This window comes from Eubalaena glacialis, chromosome 9, assembly GCF_028564815.1.
Source record: "Eubalaena glacialis isolate mEubGla1 chromosome 9, mEubGla1.1.hap2.+ XY, whole genome shotgun sequence".
In the NCBI taxonomy this organism is placed as follows: domain Eukaryota; kingdom Metazoa; phylum Chordata; class Mammalia; order Artiodactyla; family Balaenidae; genus Eubalaena; species Eubalaena glacialis.
The window spans coordinates 70,930,667-70,941,891 of NC_083724.1; the positions used below are offsets into that span (position 1 = coordinate 70,930,667).

Sequence of the window (11,225 nt, forward strand, 5' to 3'; positions counted from 1 at the left end):
GTCTTTAATCCATTTTGAGTTAATTCTTTTAAGTGGTAATAAGATAGGGGTCCAATTTTATTCTTATGCATGTAGTTACCCAGGTTCCCCAGCTTCATTTATTGAAGAGAATATCTTTACCCATTAAGTTTTCTTGATTCCCTTTTCAAATGTCAGTTGACCATATATTCAAGGGTTTATTTCTAGGCACTTGATTTTGTTGCATTGGTCTATGTGTCCTTTTTTTTTTTTTTTTTTTTGCCAGTACCATACTGTTTTGATTACTATAGCTTTGCCATGTAGTTTGAAATCAGAAACTGATGCCTCTAGCTTTGTTCTTCTTTCTCAGGATTGCTTTGGCTATTTGGGATCTTTTGTGGTTTCATACAAATATTAGGATTTTTTTTCTATTTCTGTGAAAAAAGCAGTTGAAATTTTGATAGGGATTTCATTGAATAAAGATGACTTTGGGCAGTATGGACATTTTAACAATATCAATTCTTCTAATCCACGAGCATGGCATATTTTTTCATTTGTTTGTGTCTTTTTCATATTCTTTCATCAGAGTTTTGTAGTTTTCAGTACAGATCTTTCACCTTTTTGGTTAAATTTACTCCTAAATACTTTATTGTTTTTGATATTATTGTGAATGGGATTATTTTCTTTATTTCTTTTTTGGATGTTTTGTTGTTAGTGTATAGATGCTCAACTGATTCTGTATGTTGATTTGTATTGTGCAACTTTACTGAATTCATTGATTAGTTCTAACAATTTTTTTGGTGGCATCATTAGGATTTTCTGCATATCAGATCATATCATCTGCAGAAAAAGATAATTTTGCTTCTTCTTTTTTGAGTTGAATGCCTTTTATTTCTTTTTCTTGCCTGATTGCTCTGGCTAGGACTTCCAGTACTATGTTGAATAAGAGTGAGTGAGAATCCCTGTCTTGTTCCTGATTATAGAGGAAAAGCTTTTAATTTTTTGCCATTGAATATAATGTTAGCTGTGGGTTTGTCATACATGGCCTTTATTATGTTGAGGTATGTTTCTTGTATACCCGATTTGTTGAGCATTTTTTATCATGAAATGTTGTTGTATTTTGTCACTTTTTTCTGCATCTATTGAGATGATCATATGATTTTTATCTTTCATTCTATTAATGTGGTGTATCACATTTATTGATTTATATATGTTGAACTATCCTTGCATCTCAAGGATAAATCCTGATTGATCGTGGTGTAAAATCTTTTTATGTGCTGTTGAATTTGGTTTGCTAACATTTTGTTGAGAATTTTTGCATCTATATTCATTATGGATATTGGTCTGTAGTTTTCTTGTAGTGTCCTTACTTATCTGGTTTTGATATCAGGGTAATGTTGGCCTCATAAAATGTGTTTGTTAGTGTTCCCTTTTTTTTTTTTTTAGTGTTCCTTCCTTTTTAATTTTTTGGAAGAGTTTGAGAAAAATTGGCATTAATTTTTCTTTAAATGTTTGGGAGAATTTACTAGTAAAACCACCTGGTCCTGGGCTTTTTTGTTTCTTGCGAGTTTTTTGATTACTGATTCAATCTCTTTACTCTTCGGTCTATTCAGGTTTTCTATTTCTTCATGATTCAGTCTTGGTAGGTAGTGGGTTTCTAGGAATTTTTCCATTTCTTAAAATTGTCCAGTTTGTTGGTGTATCATAGCAGTCTCTTATGATCTTTTGTAATTCTGTGGTATAAGTTGCAATATCTCCTCTTTCATTTCTCATTTTATTTATTTAACTCTTTTCTTAATTTTTCTTCATCTAGCTAAAGGTTTTTCAATTTTGTTTATCTTTAAAAAAAAACAGTTCTTGGTTTTATTAACTTTTTCTATTGTTTTTCTGGTCTCTCTTTCATTTATTTCCTTCTGCTAACTTTGGGTTTAGTTTGTTCTTCTTTTTCTAGTTCCTTAAAGTGTAAAGTTAGGTTCTTTGATATCCTTCTTTTTTCTTAATGTAGACATTTATTGCTATAAACAGCCCCCTTAGAAATGCTTTTGTAACATCCCATTAGTTTTAGTATGTTTATTTCTAGGGATCAGGGCAGGCAGTGGTGGTGACCAGAGTCAGTGCTGACTACAGAGGGCCAGCTGCAAGTATCTATGTAGTGGTGAGGACCAGTTGCAGATACATATGTAGTGATGGGGGCCAGGGCAGGCAGCAAGGGCTGGGGCCAACTATGGACTCACTGACAGCTGTGGGATGCCAGCTGTTGTTGTGTACTACCATGGCTGCTGGGTCTTGCCATGGGTGCATGGCAGTGAAGGCCAGTGATGGGGGCTGGGTCAGGGTCATGCAGATGCCCAGCTGGAGTGGCTTAGCTGCAGGTGAGAGCAGTGGTACAGGCCAGTGACAGAAGACAGGGTCTAATCTGGTCCCACAAGCACCTGCATGGGCTCTGGTCATTGATGTGCTCTCCTGTGGCTGCACAGTCTCCTCCTGGGTATACGTATTGCAGTGGAGCCCAGTGACAGGCATCAGGCCAGTGGCATGCAAGTGCAAAGCTGGAAGGGCTAACCCTGAATGTACGTACAGTGGTGGAGTTCAACTCAGAGGTCTAGACTGGTGTGTTGCATTCACAGAGCTGCAGAGGCCTGGGCTGAGTTAGTGCAATCCCCCGGCTCTGGTAGGGTGAGAGGTGGGGAAGGGAACAGGGAGGGACTCAGGCGGCTGTTGTCAGTGAAGATGAATATCTGTGGGGTGAAAGCTGATGACATCTTCAGGGCTCCTCAGTGGCTGTTTGGGCCATTGGTTTCTTCTGTGGCCAAATCTGTCAGGTTTATCTGCAAAGCTGGTCACTTTGAACTGTAATTGCTCTAGCTGTATGGCTGCTACTGGTAGCCCTTGCTTTTCTTCCTTGTTTCCAGCCATCTCTATATGTCTCATCTTTGCAGGTCTGGGTTGGGTGAATCTAAAGTGGGATGTTTGTGCAGGGTCCCAAAAGGCTGGGGAAGCTAATTACTCGCCTTACTCTTCCTTTCCTGCTGAAGGAAACTCTTTCTAGTTGGGAAGTTTCCCCTTGGCATTGAGCCATGCTGGCTTGGGGGATGGGATGAAGCAGGCAGAGTTAAGCTGTCTTCCCTCTTTTCTTGCAGTTGTTTTCAGGTTTTTGTTCCAGTGTGTTGCTGAAGTTGTTTTTTGTTTTTTTTTTCTTTTTTGGTCACGCTGTGCAGCTTGTGGGATCTTAGTTCCCCCACCAGGGATTGAACCCAGGCCCTCAGCAATGAAAGCACAGAGTCCTAACCACCGGACCACCAGGGAGTTCCCTGTTGCTGACGTTTCTTAGGTGGACCCCAGAGCTCTCCCAGAACTGTTTTTGTTTGTGGATAACTGTCTAACTGTTGATCTTTGTGGGAGGAGGGAGGCTGAGGTCTCCTATCACACCATTTTTTTTGACGTCACTCATCTTTTATGTCATGCTTTTAAAGGCACAATGGATATGGATTATTTTGCTTTCAAAATAGTTGACAAAGTATGTGTTTATTGTACAGTGACACTATAACTGTGTGAAAAGATTACACTATGTATTGACATTCCCAGATTCATCACAATGTTCCCAACTCACAGGAAATCAATGATCAGAAAAATATGCATATTTAAAATGCAACATATCACAGCAGAATTTCTCCACAAAAATAAAAATGAAAAAATTGCAACCATAGTAAATTTCTGAGTGGCTCATTTGTTAGTCGAGCAAGGAAAGCCGTTTACTGATGGTGAGTTAATTAAGTCATGTTTGATTGCAGCAGCTAAAGACATATTTCTGGAGAAAATAAACTTGTTTAAGACCAGTAGCCTTTCACTGAGAACAGTTCCTTGAAGAGTTGAGGACACTGGGAGCAACATCAATAGTTAATTAAAAAACAAAGTATTAAACGATTTCCACAGGTTTTCCTTGTCTCTTGATGAGTTGACAGATGTTCCTAATACTGTTCAGTACATTGCTTATTCAAGGAGTCAATGCTGAGTTTGACCGAAGAATCAGCCTCTACAAATTGTCTGCATGGAACAACTATAGATGAGGATATTTTCAAAGAAGTTGAGAAAGCTTTAATTCAGTATAACCTGGAGTGGAATCTGCTAAGATGAGTTCCAACTGATGGTGACAAAAATATGTGTGGAGCAGAGAAGGCTTACCTGGACAAATTTATAAAGCTTGTGAAATGATAGGTATTTAAAGCCTGTGGTTAATCATTGTGTTATTCATCAGTGGGTCATTTGCAGAAAGTTTTTCAATTTCTTGTGCTTTTGAACCAGTAGCCTCCATGTTAAACTTCATTTACTCTGGTGGACTTAACAATCATCAGTTCTGTGAACTTTTGTCAAAAATAGAAGCTGAATATTTTGCCTTGCCCTACCATACAGCAGTTTGATGGCTTAGCAGTGGTAGTTTTAACGCAATTTTTGAACTCAGGCCTGAGACTGAATTTTTTTGAAATGAGAACTTCCCTCGATCACTATTACTGAACACTGGTTTTGAAAATTCACTTTTGCTGCAGACTTGGTCATATTTCTCAATATAAAATTACAAGGCAGACAGTGCCCATATGCAAATGTAATGCTGTGGGAAAGTCATTTTAAGAACAACTGATGCTGTTTGAATCACAAGTAATGTCAAGCTGTTTAATATACTTCCTGTGCTGTCAAAGTTTTAAAAAGAAGCAAGATCTTCATTCCCACAAAAATTTGCAGGAGATATATTCTCTACGCTCAAACTACAGTTCCAAAAGCATTTTTTGGATCTTAATGCATGTGGAAAGGAAATTTCCATATTTCAAAATCCATGTAACTTTGCAGCTATCTTCCACCTAACCTTCAATTGGAAGTGATTAATCTGCAATATAATGACATGGTAATTGGCAAATATCAAGAGAAGAACCTAATAGAATTCTGTAAATTACTTCCAAGTGATAAATATGCTCAATTAAAATCATACTCTCATAGATTGATATCAGTATTTGGCCATATCTATCTGTGTAAAAGGTGTTTTCAAAGATGAAATGCATAAAATCACATTATAGATCAGCATTAACAGATGAATACTTGGAACTGATTTTGATGACAGGGAATACAAACTTTGAATCCCAATTAAATGAACTATTATCTTCCAACAAAGAATTCCATTCTTCTCATTAGTAGACCTGAATTACAAATGATTGTGCTCAATTATCATTACACTTTGGATTTCATCAATAAAAGTTTTGTGGAAATTTGTTTTCTTTCTTTTAAGTTTCTATATAATATCCTCAATTTTGTCCCTTGGTTCACAAACCTAAAATATTTACTTTCTGGCTCATTACAGAAAAAATTCGCTGACCTCTGGTTTTGATCAATCCTATTCTATCCCCTGGGACTGGAAACACTGCTGGGTCAAATAAAAATCGGTATTGTTTTAACATGGGAATTCCATCAAAATAATGTATCTTGATATTAGCAAGGATCTGATGGTGTCATATGAGTAAGAAAAGTGATTGGTTACAGTTAATACGGATACATGGCTACATCATCCCTATTGCTCCAGCTGACACTGAGCAAACCACCAGACATGAGGTGGCTGAGGCTATTCTAGACCAGCCAAGCTGCCAGCTGACTGCAGACACATAAGTAGACTCAGGAGGAACCAGCAAAAGCCAGCCTATATCAGAAGAATTGCCTAAGCAACCCACAGGATCCTGAAAATGAATAAATGTTTCTGTTTTTGTTTGTTTGTTTTTTTAGGTAGCCAGTCTTTTTATCAGCACCATTTGCTTGTGCTCATCTATTGTACCCCTTTTTAGAAGACCTATTTCTTTTGCTTTGTTAAAAAAAAAAAACCCGATTTCCCAACACCTTAGTGTGACAAAATGTTCCAGGATTAAGTTATGTAATTGCATTGCAAAATAATAATGCATCTACCTTTCAGCAGCCTTATGCAAACCGCTATTTGATTTTACCTACTCAGATTTAACAATTCTGCAATGCACAACAACCCTTTATGTGACTTCATGGGATGCCCTGAAAAGGGCTCTTTTTTTCAATGTTGAGGTATGGCAGATCCTGTACTCTCAGCCACCAAAGCCCTAGAGTACATCCCTGGGGTTTGAGCTTGTAGACCACCATGGCTGTGACTGCTTTGGGCTTGGCATACTCTGTGTAGGTGACTGTATCCTGGATCATGTTCATCAGAAAGACTTGGAGCACCCTGCCGGTCTCCCCTTGGAAGAGGCTAGAGATGGGCTTAATGCCCCCATGCTAGGCCAGACACTGGATGGCAGGCTTCCTGATCCCCAGGTTTTTGCACAGCATTTTTCCATGGTGCTTGGCCCCTCCCTTCCCTGGGCCTTTTCCACCCTTACCATGACTAGACATGGTTGCTTTTGCAATATAAACATTTGTGATTTTAAGCCGCTAAGTTCTGGGGCGGTTTGTTACACAGCAAAAGCTAACTGTTGCAGGTAATCAAGGTAAGATTGATTGAGAGATATCTTCTTTTTGCCCCTTCACTGTGCCCCAGGAGATGGACCTATATGAACAGCATCATGGGGTTCCCTTGCGTCAGAAGATCAGAAAGAGAGAGGACAATGAGGGAGGTCAAAGTATTAACTCCTGGGCTCTCCTCTCTCTGTTGAGTCACTGTGGACTGGCTGTGTTCCTTGACCAAAGCTCCCAATTCCTGTCAGGTAGTCCCTATGTACACAGCCTTCTCCATGTTTGGTAACTACTCCTTATTCTTGCCCCTTTAGGCTCAGAGGTGATTTTCGGGGCCTCAGTGTTCCTGAGTTTCCCTTGTGATCTCTTTATTCCATGCCCACACCTTTGTTTATAGTCCCTTATTAAATGCTCCTCCATTTTCCTAATTTGATTGTGCCATCTGTTTCCTGCCGGGACCCTGACTGAGAGAGTAGGCCTTATCCAGGAGGTAATATCTCAGCAAAGGCTTGAATGATTCAATGGAATGAGTCATGAGAATATGTGGGGGGAAGTGCCAAGATCCTGCAGCAGCAAGTAGGCAGGGTGATTGGAGTGGAGTGGGCTGGGGTGAGTGTAGAAGGCAAGGTCAAAGATTAACAGGCAGTGTGTGTGTGTGTGTGTGTGTGTGTGTGTGTGTATGTGTGTGTGTGTGTTGGGGATGGAGGTGCATGGTACAGGGAGACGGACCATGTATAGTTTGTTGACCTTTGTAAGGGCTTTGGCTTCTCCTCTAAAAGAAATGGGGAGCCACTGGAGCCATCTACTCGCATCTAATTAAGTCTAATAAGACTACTTTCTGTTATGTATCGACAGTGGAGCCCTGTGACTCAGTTCTGAATTTCTCTTCCCAGTTGTGTTCCTGCTGATGAATGTGTGGGCATGTTGAGCTAGCCCAGCATGCTTGGGCCTGAGTTCAAGGCTTTGTGCCTCTCCTGATGCTGTGGGGGACATGACCTTCTCTTACAGTACAGGATTCACACTACAGTGTCTTTTTTTGTTAGCATATTCTTTTCAGTTCAGTTAATGATTTGGGAGTGGACACATTTTTCTTACTCTCTTTCTTTTTTTGTTGTTGTTAAAGTCAATAGGCCCTTCTATACTGACTTCAAAAAGTGTACTTATCTAAAGGGTCTGGTACAATAGAGAACTAACTGCTTAACTACTTCAGGGGTAATAATACAAGGAGTTTAACAGAGAAATGCTGTCTGCTTGCTTACCCCTGCAAGACGGTGGTTTGTCCTGAATATTTAAAAGGCAAAGAGTTCATTTGCATGTATTGCATGTAGGATCTAAGCCTATCCAGAAAATAATATACAGATTTGAAGTATGTTTTGATCCTTCAATTGAAATTTCCATCTGAGCCGGGGCTTCTGATATTAGGTCTAGACCACCCTCTGCAGGTTACATGAATGAAGTTGATTCTTCTCCCATGGCCCCCATCCGGATCCAGTCTCTCCCTGCTGTTTCTCAAAAATTCTCCCCAGGCTGACTCTCAGGGAATATAGACTCCACATATCTATATCAGATATGGGTGTGCCTGACTCAGTCAAGCTGATTTTTCCTAGGTTTTACCCCAATCAAAATGTCACTCCACACAGTAGCTGTGTTCCCTCAGGCCCCATTCTTTGCTTTCAGCTCAGAAGGAAACCAAGCTACTTAGCTAATCTGATTCATTAAGCAGGCAGGAGACTTCTCTTCCTGGCTAACAACACAGCTGGCCTATCAGAACCAGTTCTAATCTTTGTTGTCTAACCTTGACCCTGATTTCTTTTTAAATTTCTTCTTATTATTTTCAAACATTTCTAGCCCTGCTCATGAAATGGGCTGTTCCAATGGGTATGCAGTAGAAAGAGAACTGGACTTTGTCCCTCTGCAATCTTAATTTCCCTCGCCAGCAATTGACAGTTAAACTAAATCAGTAAAACATCAAAAAATTTTGAGAATCAACACAGGACTTTAAGGTCGTTAAAGTAAACAAAACTCCCAACAACTTAACCTACTAATTATTAGGAGAGAATATTTAAAAATTTTTTTAGCATTTAGCTCTCTTCTTATTTACTTTTTCTTTTTTTAAAATGAATTTTTATTGGAGTATGGTTGCTTTACAATGTTGTGTTAGTCTCCACTGCACAACAAAATGAATCAACCAGCCATACACATACAGATATCCCCTCCCTTTTGGACTTCCCTTCCATTTAGGCCACCACAGTGCATTAGGTAGAGTTCCCTGTGCTATACAGTATATTCCCAAAGAGAGAATATTTTTAACAGAAAAAATCAAAGCATAACCTCAAAAAGAACAGTCCTTTACACTGAATAAATTTATTTTTATGAAAACTTAATACATTGTCTTTATTTTTCATTTCAGCACTTAGTTAAAACTTTGTCACAGACTGGCAGCTTCTGACATCCTTTCTGGTTCTAAGAGTCTATGCCTCTAGTCTTGTACAAATAAATCTCCAGGATGAGCTGGCTCCTTGAGGCTCTGGATTATGTATTTCATCTTGATATCTCTCATGTCTAGCACAGGTATAGCAATAGATTAAATAAATTAAAAGGTGGAACAATCCTTGCTGAACTACAGTCATGTATGGAAGGAGTATATCCCAGAAGTAGGGTGAGTATATCCCAGAAGAGGGTGAGCCCTTGTGCTTCCAGCCTAGCCCAAGATCTGCAGCAAGTTGTTGTCAGTTCTAGGTTGTTGGTTTAACAGCCTAAATCCCTCAATCCTGCCCAAAATCAGAATCTAGGGGAAGTGTCAGAAGTGAAAAATCACAGACTCACCATCTTTCTTTAAATGGGCATTTCCCCAAACACTCCTAAAACCAGACTTTCTATAACAGATGCAGTACATTTATTTATTGAGAGCCAGAGTGCCTCTTGATCAAGATGCTTTACTCCTTGTGCCTAATTTTCATTATTTATAAAATGTGTGTAATAACTGTGCCTGCTTCATAAAGTTGGATTAAATGAGTTGACATACATTGAAAGGTGCTGTTCACATAATTAAATGTTCAATTGTAACTTTGACTAATGTATCTCAAAAAATAAGGAAATAGAAAAAGAATTTTTAAAAAGAATTAAAATAGTCCTAAAAGAAGTGCTGATGTATTTGGAATTATTAAGGCTGAAGAAGTGGGGGCCTCCCTGGTGGTGCAGTGGTTAAGAATCTGCCTGCCAATGCAGGGGACACAGTTTCGATCCCTGGTCTGGGAAGATCCCGCATGCCGCGGAGCAACTAAGCCCGTGCGCCACAACTACGGAGCCTGCGCTCTAGAGCCCACGAGCCACAACTACTAAAGCCCGCGCTCTAGGGGCTGCGTGTCGCAACTACTGAGCCCACGTGCTGCAAGTACTCACACCCACACGCCTTGAGTCCGTGCTCCGCAACGAGAAGCCACTGCAATGAGAAGCCCACGCACCACAACGAAGAGTAGCCCCCGCTCGCTCTAACTAGAGAAAGTCCACGTGCAGCCAAGACCTAACGCAGCCAAAAAAAAAAAAAAAGACTGAAGGGGAATATCATCAAAGTCCACAAAATCAAGAAGGCAATTATAAACCTTATAACACTCCTTTCTCTCAAAGGGTAACAGAGATTGAATATATAAGTAGGTTCAAAATTAATTTAGATAAATTCTTACAGAATAAATGCATAATAGATTATTGAGAGAACTGAAGATGGTCTGTGGTATATAATTACTCTTCTGAAGTGGAGTTTAGGAAACCAAATCTTTCTTACAAATGAGAAGCAGAACTTGTCAGCACATTAAAAACACTTTGGAAACTTAGAAAAAGACCCATGCCAAGGCCCCACAGCAGAGCTATTAAAACAGAATCTCTAGAAATGGGGCTCAGCTACTGGTATTTTAAAAAAACCTCCCCAAATTCTTGTAAAGGTGCACTAGGGTTTAGAAACTGCTGGGTAAGTCAGGTTCTCTAGAGCAACTTAACTATTTCATCTTGTATATAATTTTCACTTTTGCCATCCACAATCAGAATTCCATTTTGTCATAACCTCATTTTTTTCCCCTGCTGCCTCTTTTAGCTTCTGTTCCATGGTGCCAGGTGTCTTAGAGCCTTCTTATGAAAATGCGTGTTCATGCATGGGTGGACACTCAATAAGTATTAGACAAAAATAATAACAATAAAAGTAACAATTATGGGCGCCAGTTCTCCCCAGATTAAATCAACAGAAATGCCTGGGCCAGGACGACCTGCAGGACTACCCAACAGGTGGATAATGTCACTGTAGCATCAAGAACTGCAATGTTCTGTGCTGGCCAAGTGAAGTAAAGATACCAAGCAGCAGCTACAAGGAGAAGAACGAAACCGCAAGTCTGCCGTCTGTATTAAAATTTCTGAATCCTAATGTTATCGGTATTACTTTTTTCCCGGGAAACAAAATCTCCAAATACCAAGAAGCTGCTTTGCACCGCCAAAAGCTGCATAGGGGCAGGCTGCCAACAGGACCATCCAGACACGCTGCAGTGGCATCTCCAGGCGGGTTCCTTTAAACTGCCTTCCCTTGGGCCAACTCCCCACTGCGGCGCAGCCCCACAGCCAGCACTTGCGCGCGCCGCCCTACCTGTCCCCAGGCGGCTTCGGAGCCGCGCTTCTCCGCCCACGCTGCCTTCCAGCCGCAGTGCGCGGCCTTGGCCTTGAACGCGCGTGCGCGCGAGCGAGGGCGGGCGGGCCGAAGGTGGAGGAGGCGGGGCAGGCCATTGCCGTCTGCAGTCCATTGGCTGTCTCCCCGTAGTCCCCGCCCCCAGGCG

At 40.5% G+C, this 11,225-nt stretch overlaps 1 pseudogene; it reads right to left on the reverse strand.

The window, feature by feature from the left end:
• Nucleotides 1-6,047: 6,047 nt before the first annotated feature.
• LOC133097199 (histone H4-like) lies at nt 6,048-6,351 on the reverse strand (annotated as a pseudogene).
• Nucleotides 6,352-11,225: the final 4,874 nt, after the last annotated feature.